The 13,666-nt window shown below is 34.6% G+C and overlaps 2 long non-coding RNA genes and 1 pseudogene across 2 annotated transcripts; all 3 read right to left on the minus strand.

Moving 5' to 3' along the window:
* Positions 1 to 31: 31 nt before the first annotated feature.
* On the minus strand, positions 32 to 13,327 carry LOC120177733 (annotated as a pseudogene).
* LOC120177735 lies at positions 1,027 to 1,943 on the minus strand. Its single transcript, XR_005521463.1, has 4 exons — positions 1,903 to 1,943; positions 1,738 to 1,829; positions 1,558 to 1,658; positions 1,027 to 1,460 (listed from the first exon to the last, which is right to left on the minus strand). It is a non-coding gene; the product is annotated as an uncharacterized LOC120177735 (long non-coding RNA).
* LOC120177736 lies at positions 2,521 to 9,117 on the minus strand. Its single transcript, XR_005521464.1, has 3 exons — positions 9,080 to 9,117; positions 6,789 to 6,851; positions 2,521 to 2,601 (listed from the first exon to the last, which is right to left on the minus strand). It is a non-coding gene; the product is annotated as an uncharacterized LOC120177736 (long non-coding RNA).
* Positions 13,328 to 13,666: the final 339 nt, after the last annotated feature.

Genomic DNA, 13,666 nt, shown 5'->3' on the forward strand with positions numbered 1-13,666 from the left:
ACACAATGAAGATAAAGGAAAATAAAGCAAAACAGTTGTTTAAATTTTAATCCAAGATACCAGCCTTCTTATAACTCTCAATGGAATCCACAAGATTTTTTCCAAGGGCCTAAAACTCCACCCCAGCCTCTGTAATTTTTCTGAACTAAGCAGTTCTTCCTTCCCTCCCTCGGTAAAGCTGTCAATCCGCAAGTGATTTAGATCACAAATAAAAGAACAAGAAGATCATACACAGCAAAACAACATATTAATTCCTAAAGGCACTACAACAAAACTGGCTTTTTGCGGCCTTTTTTTACCTATAGCAGCGTTTATAAGCGCCGAAAAACACTTGCGGCGTTATGACAAACGCCGCAAAAAGCGCCGTTGAAAATAGTGTTGCTAAAGTTTGCGGCGTTTGTGAACCAAAAACGCTGCAATATGTAACGATATATAGCGGCTTTCAACAAACGCCGCAACAGGTGTTAATATTTAGACAAACGCCGCAATAAGTTTTGACATTTAGCGACATTTGTACAAACGTCGCAATAGGTTTTGACATTAAGCGACGTTTGTCTTACAAACGCTGCAATAGGATTTGGTATATAGCGATATTTTTAGGATAAAAACGCAGATAAAGATCTGGTATATAGCGGCGTTTTTAGGATACAAACGTCGGTGATGGTCTAGTATATAGCGGCGTTTTGAGAACACAGACGTCGCTAAAGGTTGGTATATAGCGGCGTTTGTAACAAAAAACGCCGCTATAGATGTTAATATTCTGCGGCGTTTTTTAAAACAAACGCCGTTAAATATATGATATATTGCGACATTTTTTGTAACAAACGCCGCTAAATAACACAGAATTTAACCAATTAAAAAATTATTGTCGATTACCCCAAATCTGTTTTTTCAACCTGTTCCATTATCCAACAAACATAACAGCAATAACATCAAACTCTATTTCCATAACAAGCAACATCAAATCAATATAATAAATAAAAGTTTTCATTAACATAATATAAGTTCAGTTAAATATGGTTCAGTAACAATAACATAATCCTGATAACATAAATGAGACTATGATGGTGGATTTTAAGGTTGAGTTTTCTGTATCATAGTAGTCGTTTTTCAAATTCTTCACATCTCTGCTAATATGTTTCTTCTCTTTGTGCTGCCGCTGCTTCCCTTGCTTCATTTTCCGCTTTCATGTTAGCCATTTGTTGATCCATCTCAGCCAACTGTTGTTTTAAACGACTAACTTCTAATTGGTAAGATTGAGATTGTGATGACATGAACTGTGATGAACTGGATCTGAAATATTTGGTGGGAGTAACAAATGATCCTTGACAACGCACCCGGCCATATCTTTCAGGACCCAAAACGTCATTAATAGCTCAGTTTTCAATGTCATCATCATTAACAATACTGTGACTCGAACCAGTAGCATGATACTTCGCCCTTTTCTCCTTCAATTTTTCCTAATAATAAGGTGAATAATTAATTAAAATAAAAAATGTCATGGTATAAATATAAATAAAGTCAGGTAAATTTAAAACATGTACCCAATAAACGTACAATAATTTCTGCAGCTTCAGCAGTCATAGGAGTTCCATCATTCTTCTTATGTGTCATGTCGAATAGTTGTATTCGGCCAACTTTAGAACAGATGTATTTTCCTACAAAATATAATAATATAATTACTATGAGTTAGTATGTACATGGAATACAAAAAACAATATCAATAATCTATAATACCTCCTCACTAGCTATACAAACAAAACTCTTTGATCCAGCCGTGTGCATAACTTTTGATGTTGCCTGCTAGCAACACTAATATGCTCTCGGTCCTACAATGTCAAACAACCACTTTTAATGATGATTTATAATTCGTTACAATTATTTTTGAAAAATACATCATACCTGTCCTTTTTGTGAACTCCAAAATCTGATTGCATCTTCCCATTGGTACCTGAGCATTCCAGGTGAGACTGTTTGTAGCTTCTCTTCAAGGCTGAGATCATTCTTGAAGTATTTATTCTTTAAGGAACTCTTGTGGTCCCTCCATCTCTTCCCTAACGCTTGCTTCACATAATCGTCAGAGACCTCTAAAGAACATTTCTCCTATACAGCAAATAAGTGTGCACCATAAGTATACGTTAGTATTGAATTTCTATAGAGTATATACTAATAATGACATTATTACCTTAATAAAATCCAACGCCTGATGTTTGTTACTATTAGGCATTTCGCGCCATAACTCATAATTGATCAGTAATAGATTCACATTACGTCCAACTATGCCTAAGTAACATGCTAGAAGACGTGATTCTGGGCCAATAGGTTGACCAGCATCGTTTCTTGAAACTTTGACACGATGCCCAGGAGGAAGTTGATATAATTCCTTCAAAGTTGTACGTCCTCGAGTCTTGCGCGTTCCAGCATTTTCAACTATATAAGAAATTATTAAATGTCAGTTTTGAAAATGAACAAAGTAGTAAATAAAGTTTCGAAGATTACCTTGGATTTTTACTTTTTCTTTAACAGTTTCAGGAACTTCGGAAGACTCAGGTGCATTTGATTCCTCGTTATTTCTCCATGATCTTCAGAAGCTCAAACAACCTGCAAATCAGTTATTTTTCTCCTCGACATGATATATGCAATAAACAAACATGTGTAATAAAAAATGAATTAATTAATATATTCAAAGACAACATGTTAAAGGTTATAACATTATAAATAAATAAAGATATAAAGATATAAACTCGTACGACATTCTTATGTAATGTCAGTTGTCATAAATATCTTCATCAACGTCCTCTCGAACACATTGAAATTGTGTTGTATTTATGATAATTTCATCTAAGTTTTGTGGTAGTAGAGGTAAACATTCTGATCTTGTTTCAATTTCATCTCTACTTCCATCTCCGATGTCGATTACGTCTCTGGGAGTATTTCGAAACACAACATATCAACCGTCATCCATTGGATCGTGAGAATAAAATACTTGTTTCACTTGAGAAGAAAATACATATGGTTCATCCATCAAACATTGACCCGTATGAATTAATCGAGAGAAATTCACCATTGTAAACCCGAATTTATCTCTTTTTATGCATCTGTTTACATCAACCCAGTCACACCGAAATAACGCAACCTTTCGTTTTCCATAATAATCTAACTAATTAATGTCCGTAAGATTTCCATAATAATTGACCTCTCCCTCCTACGGATTATTGTCCCTGACAGTAGCATAACTTGTAGTTTACAAAGTAACTACGACTCCACAATTTTGTGTCCTCCTTAATCTTTCACGAGATTTCGTGTGGAACCTGAACCCATTAATGAGGAATGAGTTATATCTTTTAACTATTCTATTCGGACCTTGAGAAAGCCATTTAACATCTTCACTAACTTCTTTCCCACTCCAAACCTATTACACATGAATGGTGAATAATTTGCATTGATGTTGATATAAAAGAAAGATATATATTATGTATAAGTATTTCGTAAGATTTAATTGCTTACCATCTGGCCTAATCATTCATGAAAAGTTTTTGTGAATAACTTATGTAGCTCTCGCTGATTTAATCTTCGAGACCGTGCACGAGATCTCAAGACTTCTTTAAACTCACTATAAAGTATATTATGTCTTTAAAAATTGATATATATAAAATATTAAGAGATTTCATATAGCTTGGGTTCGAAAGACTTACGTTCTCATATGATCTATTAAATCGTGATGGAAAAGAACATATCGGTGTGCTTGTACCCAAGACGTGTCATCTAAGTGTGCAATTTCAACTTTCCCTAATGGTTGACCATAACTTCCAAACAAATAATGTTAAGGTAAGTCATCAGTACTTAACACATCATTTCGATTTGGTCTATTCCATCTTGTTTCAACATCTTCCAAATATCTAGAGCAAAATGGCATACATTCCTCTGCCAAATACCCTTCAGCAATTGATCCTTCTGGATAACGCTTATTACGACAATAAGACTTTAACTTGCCCAAGAACCTATACACAAAACAACATACTACATAAATACATTTTATTAAAAGGTATAACCAGTAGTAATTTGAAATGTGTAATTCAATTAACACCTCTCTATAGGGTACATCCATCGATAGAAAACTGGTGCACCAACTCTTGCTTCGTGAGGAAGATAAATTAGCAGATGCACCATAATTGTGAAGAATAAAGGCGGAAATATCTTCTCCAAGTTGTATAAAGTCAAGGCAACTCGATCTTATAGTTTATCAAGTTCTTCAACCATTAGAACTTTCCCACAGATGGCTTTCATTATATTAGAAAGTTCAATGATAGAAGACGTCACCTTACTCGACATGCAACCGCGAACAGCTACTGGCAGTAAATCTTGCAATAATATGTGATAATCATGTGACTTTAAACCATAAAGTCTTCGATCTTTAACACTGACACGTCGAGAAATGTTTGATGCATACCCATCTGGGACCTTTATATCATTCAACACCGTGCAAAACACTTCTTTTTCTTTTTTCGAAAGAGAAAAAATAGAAGCTGATAAGAAATATCTTCATTCGGATGTAATTGTGGATGAAGATCATGTCGAATTCCCATCTCCACTAAGTCAAGTCGACTCTTAAGATTATCTTTAGATTTTCTGGCATCATTCAGAATGGTCCCGATAATATTCTGACAAACATTCTTCTCAATATGCATTACATCAAGATTATGTCTCAAAATATGCTTTTTCCAATAAGGCAACTCGAATAATATACTTCTCTTTTTCCACAAGTCTACCTCATTTGGATCATCATCTTCATCAGACTCATCGTCAGTTTGTTCGTCAACTTCAACCTCTTCATTGGCCTGCTTTGCCTTTTTCTTTGATCGTGTACTACTTGGTTGATTCATCTTTCCATAAGTAAAATTGTTATTTTTCAACATTCTGAATATTTCAGAGGCGGTTTTTGCTCAGGAGCATTTCGAAACTCTTCATCACCATCAAACATATTCTTTTGACATCTAAATCTATGATTATCAGGTAACCACCGACGATGTCTCATATAAGAGAACTTCTTTCCATTAACCAACCACTTCGAACATGTTTGTGCAGCACAACAAGGACAAGCATAACGACATTTGGTACTCCAACCAGATAAATTTGCATACGCAGGAAAATCATTAATTGTCCATAATAAAGTCGCGCGTAAATTAAAGTTCTCCTTCATCAACACATCGTACGTTTCGACCTCTTCTCATAACTGTTTCAACTCTGAAATTAGTGGCTGCATGTAAATATCAATATTATTTCCGGGGCCTTTCTCTCCAGGATTATCATGGATAAGATGAAAGATGATTGTTTCATGCAAATCCAGAGAGGCAAATTGTATGGAACAAGTACAACATGCCAAGTACTATACGAAGTACTCATGATTTTGAATGGATTAAACCCATCAGTTGCAAGACCGAGCCTGACATTTTGAGGATCTCTCGCAAAACTTGGATACTTATTGTCAAATGACTTCCAAGCTAAAGAATCCGCAGGATGCCGCAATAATCCATCATCGGTTTTTTCATCATGATGCCACCTCATAGACTCACAGTCTTGGAGGACATAAACAATATTTGTAGCCTAGGTATGAGAGGAAAATATCGGAGAATCTTGATCAGTTTCTTTCTTAATGGTGCTTGAGCTTCATCCTCAGTAACATTTTCTGCCTCCCTACTCATCCATCGAGATTTTCCGCATACATGACAAGACTCCTGATTTTTTCTATCACCCCAATACAATATACAATCATTCGGACAACTATGAATTTTGTCATATCCAAGACCCAAATCTTTTATCATTTTCTTCATATTTTTGCATGATTGAGAGATTTTTGCAAAAGGAAACACTTCTCCTATTAACTCCAATAATTGCGTAAAGGAATTCCCAGTCCACCCTCCCAGGCATTTTAAGTGGAAAAGACGAATGCAGAAAGAAAGCTTTGAAAACTTTGATCCGTCATAAAGTTGTTCATTCATTTCATTCAACAGCTTGTAAAACTTTGCCGCTTCTCCATTTGGCTCTTCTCGCATTCAATTCTTCCCATCTCAATGGATTCATTAACATCATTCTGCCAATAATTTTTTGTAACATACGGCTGACTATTGTGCATATTAAATGCATCTCATAACATTTCTTCCATGTCATCTTCTCTAAAAGTTGGATGGTGAGAATGAGCAAGATAAGTCGAATAATTCGTGGAAGCATATCTATCGATAGAAACTCTCCATGGAATATCCATTTTTTATACCCCGAACAAATCTAAAATCAACTAGATGCTCGTACACAACTTCACGAATGTGCCAGTTAATGTTAACACAGTTCTTACAAGGGCAAGGAATCATATTCTCTTGGCTTGCATTCAGAAAAGCTAAATTTAGAAAGTTTTCGACTCCATTTCGTTATTCGACGCTCACTCTTGAGAAATCCATCCAAGTCTTATCCATTTCCTATTTCTGGAGTTTCAATTTCAAATGTTAAATGCTAATATTATAGAAAAAGTTAGAACCTAAACATAAGCATTAAACTATCAATTTAGTGCATACTAATATTTGCATAGTATAGAACTAATCACTCCTAAATTATGACTTTTAAAATTAGAAAATGTTATGGGAGAAATTGTATCTATATTATTTTATAAAAATTATAAGGGTGCATATAAGAAATACATAGTATAGAACTAATCACTTTCACAGATGTTTCATCGAAATCAATATGCATTTATATCTAAACAAACTCATGTTTCATTCTTAAAGAGAGAAGATTACCTTTGTTTCCTGAGAAAAATGTTCCTCACGAATTAAATTCGAACTGCTCAACTCAATTAACACCTATAGAGAGAATTCAAACCAATGAAAGTGTATAACAAAATATGCAAGAAAATATCGACATTCATGTTATGCAAAAAAAGCCAAAAAAATGGTTTATTTTATTGCAACATCAGATTTCTTATTGAGAGGGTAGAGCCAATTATATTTTGTGAAATGATCAACAAAAATAATATAAAACAAGTACCCATCAATAGAGCGTTGCTTAATACTCTAGACATCAAAATACAATAACTCAAGCGGACAAGAACTAATAAGAGAATTTTGAGCAAACAACAATTTATGGCTTTCTTTATATAACAAGAAGAACAACAAATCTATTTTAACAAGGAAAAATTAACCTTCATATCACAAGACTAATTTGGCTTGATCATGTTCCACAAAATAACCCGCCCATCCATTTCAAAGGGATTCCTACATTGTGCATTTCCTTTCTCCGCATCTGATTATTCTTACCATCAAACAAGCTTAAGATCTCTTAGTTGCATTAACACATTTGATGTTTTGCGTATCTCATCCTATTTGCTACTAAATGATATTGTACCAGATCAAGAAATAAATTGGGTGCATCACTCACTCACTCAAGAAGAGACCCTATTATAGATAAACATAATGGACAAGACTTGGGGAGCCAGATTAGGATAAAAGGAATAGATATCTATTGGTGAAAACACTTAGCGTGCACAACAGCCTCACATAAGATAAATTAACACCTTTGGATTAAAGCTTGTGGACATCAGAAATAACTACAATCAGATTTCTACTACAAAGATCAACATGTCCCTTCATCAAATCGTGCAACAATTAATTGGTGTGCGTTTTTAATCACTGTTGTCATAACTACCTATCCGTATGCTATTCCAACTGTCGAGAAAGCATCTGAAATCCAAAATATTAATCGACTTATGTCCAGTACGTCATAGCATTAAATGTATGTCATTATGTTAGTAACTCTGTTGAGATGCTGGAGGCATACTACAATCAAAAAGGAAAACTTTAGTAAATGAATTTGTTTCCAAGAACAATACAGCTTTAAAACCTAGAATGAATATCATTTCTGCATGCTATGCCTACAGCTAAAATTTACATGATAGTTCCTGCTAGATACGGTTAAGATTCCTAATTTCATAATATTTTTCCATGAAAAGAGTGCAGAATACGTCTGCAAATACCATATTACATTTGATACAAGTCATTGATATGAGACATGGCAGTGTGGTGGGGGTACCACTATCAATTATCCAAGAAGATAAGGCCTTACCGAGCATGGAAACTATCATGCAAAAACTACAATAAAAAATACTTTTGTTCATTTTCAATTCAATTCGGATTTTTCTAAAGAAAAAGAATTCTGATATCGAACTAATATCTCCTATGAATTAGATTTTTAGAAGATTATTAACAAAAAAAAGCCCTTCAAATTTTCAATCTAAAATTGGAGGGATGTAATATATTCCTATTGTCAGCTTTTGAGACATTTTCTATTTAGATTTTAGATTCGAATTAACGAGTAGTAACAAACAAAGAAGCGTGTGACATATTGATATCCATACAAATATACACTTTAGCAAGTGCTACGTGTATTACTAGTAACTAGTAATGCCTTTTCGTTATCGCCAAATAAATCGGGTAATGATCAGTTTTAAAATGAAGAGTAAGAGATGAAGGAAACCATTCCAATTTCAAACATCTCAATGCAGCAACTTTAAATCATTAGCATATATACTCAGCTAATCTAAAGGGTGGTGGGAGAAGGGTGATGACTGAGGAGACTATTGAAAACCAGTAAGGGAATTGTTTGATACAAAAATACCAAATATTTCCAATAATTTACTCCTAATAACATAAAGGCAGAGAAAGTAAAATGGATTCTTGCTCAAATAAGTCAACTAAAATCACTAATTCAAAAGCTTTTCCATGCATGCAAATCCCACAACTTCAATTCCCAATAAAGAGCTCAAAGTTGAACCAAAATAAAAAAAAATAAGAACCCATCAGTCAGCTATGGATTCCAACCCACCGTCCCATGCTCAAAATCCAATCAATTCCAAAGCCTTATAACCTTATAGGCACAACAAAATCATTCTAAGCATATATAGAAAGATACATACATAGATAAGAAGTACTACATAGATAACGACCTTCCACCTACAGTATGAAACTTGATTGGAGGTGGCTTTGGAACTGAAGCAAACATTAAATAAATTTAAATAGAAGATAGAAACGTTTACTTGGAGTATCAGTAGAGCCAACGTCGTCTTCATTGAGGATAGATATTGCTTTTGCAATTGAAGATTCTTTCAACACCACTGAGTTACCAATTTCGGTTCTAAACATCGGGTATTTATCCACTCCTCTATCATCGTTCTCAATAAGCTTTGAACATCCTACATGCGTGTGATCTATGAAATTTTAGAGTACAAAATAAAAATATAGTGGCATAAAATTTCAGCGATTAATTATTACCTTCACTGAGTAGATTAGCCATAGAAGGGTATTTTACAATAGGAGGGCCTTTCGGGTCATCATCGAGTTTCGACGGCAAGTTCGGACTGATAGCCTCCCAATGATAATTTGATCCATCGTCATAGCAAAGACGCCACGTGGACATTCCGACTATATTTTCTGTTACTGAATAACTTATCCTGCTCTTCCTATAGATATTCACGTTTTCAGAAGCTATTATTTTCCTATTCGAAAGAAATTATTTTTCTATTCGAAAGCAAAAAAAACACTTCTCCCAAGCAGTAAACCAGTAAAACAATATGTATAGATATTCTTTTCCTATTCGAAAGCTATTATATTTCTCCATTACGTTAGCTTTCTGGGTTTTCCCTATTTTCAAAATACCAACAAAAAATAAATGAAAAAGTTCAGTAGTGAGAGAAGGGATCAAACCGTGCAATCATGAGATAATTGTTCGCTAGTGAGAGGGCAAATTTGGTCGCCGGGACATACAAAAGACGACGTCGACTGCAATTGTGTGAGGTTCGTTGTTCTATGAGAGAATTCCTTTTAGGGAAGCAGTGCTGAAATGATTTTAGGGATTGGGCAGGAGAAAAGTGTGGAGCATATATTGACCCTTTTGCGGTGTTTTTAAAAAAATGCCACTGTAGTTCATATTTTTGTGGCGTTTTTCGCACAAACGCCACTATAAACAATACTATTGCGGCGTTTGTTTAGTAAACGCAAATTACTTCTCTATAGCATCGTTTGTTGAACAAACGCCATTATAAACAACACTATAGCAGTGTTTTTGTAAACAAACGCTGCTAAATTACCACTCTATTGTGGCGTTTGTTGAAAAAAACGCCACTATAAACATCTCTATTGCGGCGTTTGAGCTATAAATGCCGCTAAATTACCCTCTATTACGGCGTTTATTTAAAAAACGCCGCTAAAGTATCATTTTGTGGCGTTTGTATTGTAAACGTCGCGATATGCTTAAATTTTGTGGCGTTTGCCCTTAAAACGCCGCTACATAACACTTTTGATGTAGTTAGGGTTAGACTTACGGTTGTAAATGAACATAGAGTTCGACGAATTATTCGTGAATCATTCGTTTAACGTTCGTTTATGTCATTCATTAAGCTAAATAAATGAGTATGAACAAAAAAAATTATGTTCATTTAATAAACGAACACGAACAAAGGTGTGTTTGGTTCGTTTATGTTCACGAACAAACTCGTTTATTGATTTGTTCATTTATGTTCATGAACAGCTCGTTTACCTAGTTCTCTTTTTTCTTTTATTTTTTTACATTTTAAATATTTGTGAAGGTAGAGACTAAATTAAACACATGGTAAAAGTTGAAATTTAAATTGAAAATTTTAAGGAGTTTAAGCACTGATAGTGTAATTTTACCATTTTCTTTAACTTGCTGATAAAAGACAAACTAAAAATTGAATATATAAACGAACGATAAACGACGCTAAACGAACATGTTCGTGAACACTAAATAAATATATTCATTAACATATAAACAAACATGTTCGTGAACAATAAACAAATGAACACAAACACGTTCAAAAATAAATAAATGAACATGAACACAAATTTAAAAATTTAAACCAACACGAACCGAATATGAATATCTTCAAAAATAAACGAACGAACAAGAACATAACCTTACTTATTCAAGCTCGGTTCATTTACGCCCCTACAGTTAGACTAGAAGACGCTTTAGGTTCTGCTACAGCCAAAAGATCTTACCTTTTAGGATAATTGTATTGAGGAAACATACTTCTCAACTTATCAGCAAGGTCGCGTGCTTTGATCATGTGAGCCGTGCATAGGTACCTTCCTTCAGCCTGCGGCTTCTCATACGCCAGAAGCAATGCCCGAGCCACATCGCGCACATCGACGATACTCCGATCATTGTTTTCCTGAGAGTCATATCCTTCTGTGCATCAACACAATACAATGGAAAACCAAATAGAATCAGAATAGAAATGGACAGGAAATTAACATGTAGGCATGCATGGCGGGAGTTGACACAACACAACCTTTCAAAGTTTTAATGAGAACCAAGCTACTTGTGTTGATGGTGGGCTGTAGAAGTGGCCCCAATATCAAAGTGGGACAAACAGAAACAACATCAAGGCCGGAGCTTTTGGCAAACTCAAAAGCCTCACTCTCTGCTTCTGTTTTTGAAAGGAAATACCAATTCTGGAACAAACAGTTAAACAAGACATTTGCTTGTTAACAGTGAAAAGGAATGTCAGGAAATATCACACTCGTGTCATGAGTCACATACTTTTGTTGATGCGCAATATTCCTTGTCGGACCAACATGTTTCATCCATGATCTGACCCTCGGGCCACCTAGGGTTCAAGAGAATAGCAGCAATAGAGGACACGAAAACAACTCGTTTAACATTGGCTTCAAGACATGCTTTAAGCACATTAAGTGTGCCTTTTACCGCCGGTTCAATCAACTCAACCTGTAAACCAAAAGTCTTTGGGTGATTGTGAACAACCGTATGGAAAAATACCTACATATCTATGATTTCAATATTAAATCGAATAGTCCAAGTCAAATCCATAACTAAAACTATAGCTAGCTACCTGGGGGCAGAGCCAAAGTAGACGTCCGTCGGATGGATGTTGTTGTTAAGGCTGTAAAAAAAATGAGACATTATGAGCTATTCGAATTCGACTAGATTAAAGTTTGATCATCATTCAAATTGAATGGACTCGACTCAAGGTTAAACTCAACTCAAATTCCTAAATAAATTATGTATGAGCTGTATAACTTATTGATAATATTATTATTTATGAGCTCAAACAAAATAAGATACGAACTCATACAATATTATGAGCCCAAACTCAAGTTCTTATTGATAAGTTTGGTTATCATTCCGTATCTTATGTACATAATATTGTTGTATGAGCTCAAACTCAAGTTCTTAAATTCAACCATCCATTAATCACTTATGAGTTATATATCTTGATATCCCACTCGAAAAAGTTCACAAGTAGCTCGAAAAAAATAAGATATTAATTTTTTAGTTTTTTAAATTAAATTATTGATAACATTAGCATTTATATGTTGTTTTAAAAAAATATGTATATAATATAAGACTTTCATGTACTTAAAACTCAGGTTCGAACTAGAGTTTTAGCTTTAATCAAGTTAATTCTAAGAATGTTTCGAGTTTAAGTTTTTTCAAGCTTGAGTGGAGCTTCGATTTTTTTATTTCAACTTGAGCTTGAAAATTTTAAGCTCGTAACTTTCGAGTTCAAGTCAAGATTCAAATTTTGATTTCAAATTCAAGTCAAACTTAGCAATTTTAAGCTACGAGCTTTCGAGTTGAGATCAGAGCTCAACAATTCTTGAGCTCGCTTCATTTTACAACCCTAACTGATGTAGTGGAAGTAGGAATACCAGATATATTTAGGGTTATCTTTTTTCATTTTAATTGGTCGAACGCCGCATGTTTTGGCTCTCAATATGCCGCAGAAAAAGCTCAATGGCTCTATTAACAGTAGTAAAAAGTTAAAAAAAAATTAAAGGAAAAGTAGTTAATGAACGAAGAAATTGAGGGTAGGGTTTAGTATTGCCTGTGGATCAGGAACGGCGGGGAGGGGACGGGAGAGGCAACGTGGAAGACACCGGCGCAGCCCGCAATGGCTGAACAAAGAGAATCGTAATCCAATAAATCCGCCTTGACGAGTTTGAGGTTGTCGGATGCTTTCTCAAGCTGATTCAATTGTGCATATTTGGCATCCCCTGGCAAAACTCCAACAAATCAAAATGATAAAGAAATGCAAATACAATGTGCGGTATAGTTGAGTCAGTAGTAATAAGTACCAACCAGGTTGCCTGACGGTGCCGTGGACGACGTAGTTTTTAGAGAGAAGGTGCTTCACAACCCAAGACCCAAGGTAGCCTCCGGCTCCGGTCACATACACTTTCCCGGTCGCCTGAGCCATATTCTCTCACTATCTTCTTTAACTTTCTGAACTTTATTCATTACACGATAGAGACGTACATATGTCCATATCCAAGCAGAAAAAATGCGGATAGAATTCTCCTTCCCCTATTCTATGCCCCTGTATATGCCCTACCAATAATATTATGACACGTGCATTAATATTAATCAGTAACTTAACGGTAAATTATCCTTAACTTTCTTTGTAGAACAAAGTCAACCAGTTAAGTAATTTAAAAAAATCATTTAATTTATCTTTTTTTCTAAACTATTTATTTTGTCTATAATTAAATTTCATTTTTTTTTAAATTTCAAATAATTCATTCGGTTAATTTTAAGTTTTTCTTTTTTTCATGTTGAATTTAGATTTTATATTTCTTCTTAA

Source organism: Hibiscus syriacus, unplaced genomic scaffold, assembly GCF_006381635.1.
Source record: "Hibiscus syriacus cultivar Baekdansim isolate YM2019G1 unplaced genomic scaffold, ASM638163v2 tig00112305_pilon, whole genome shotgun sequence".
NCBI lineage: Eukaryota > Viridiplantae > Streptophyta > Magnoliopsida > Malvales > Malvaceae > Hibiscus > Hibiscus syriacus.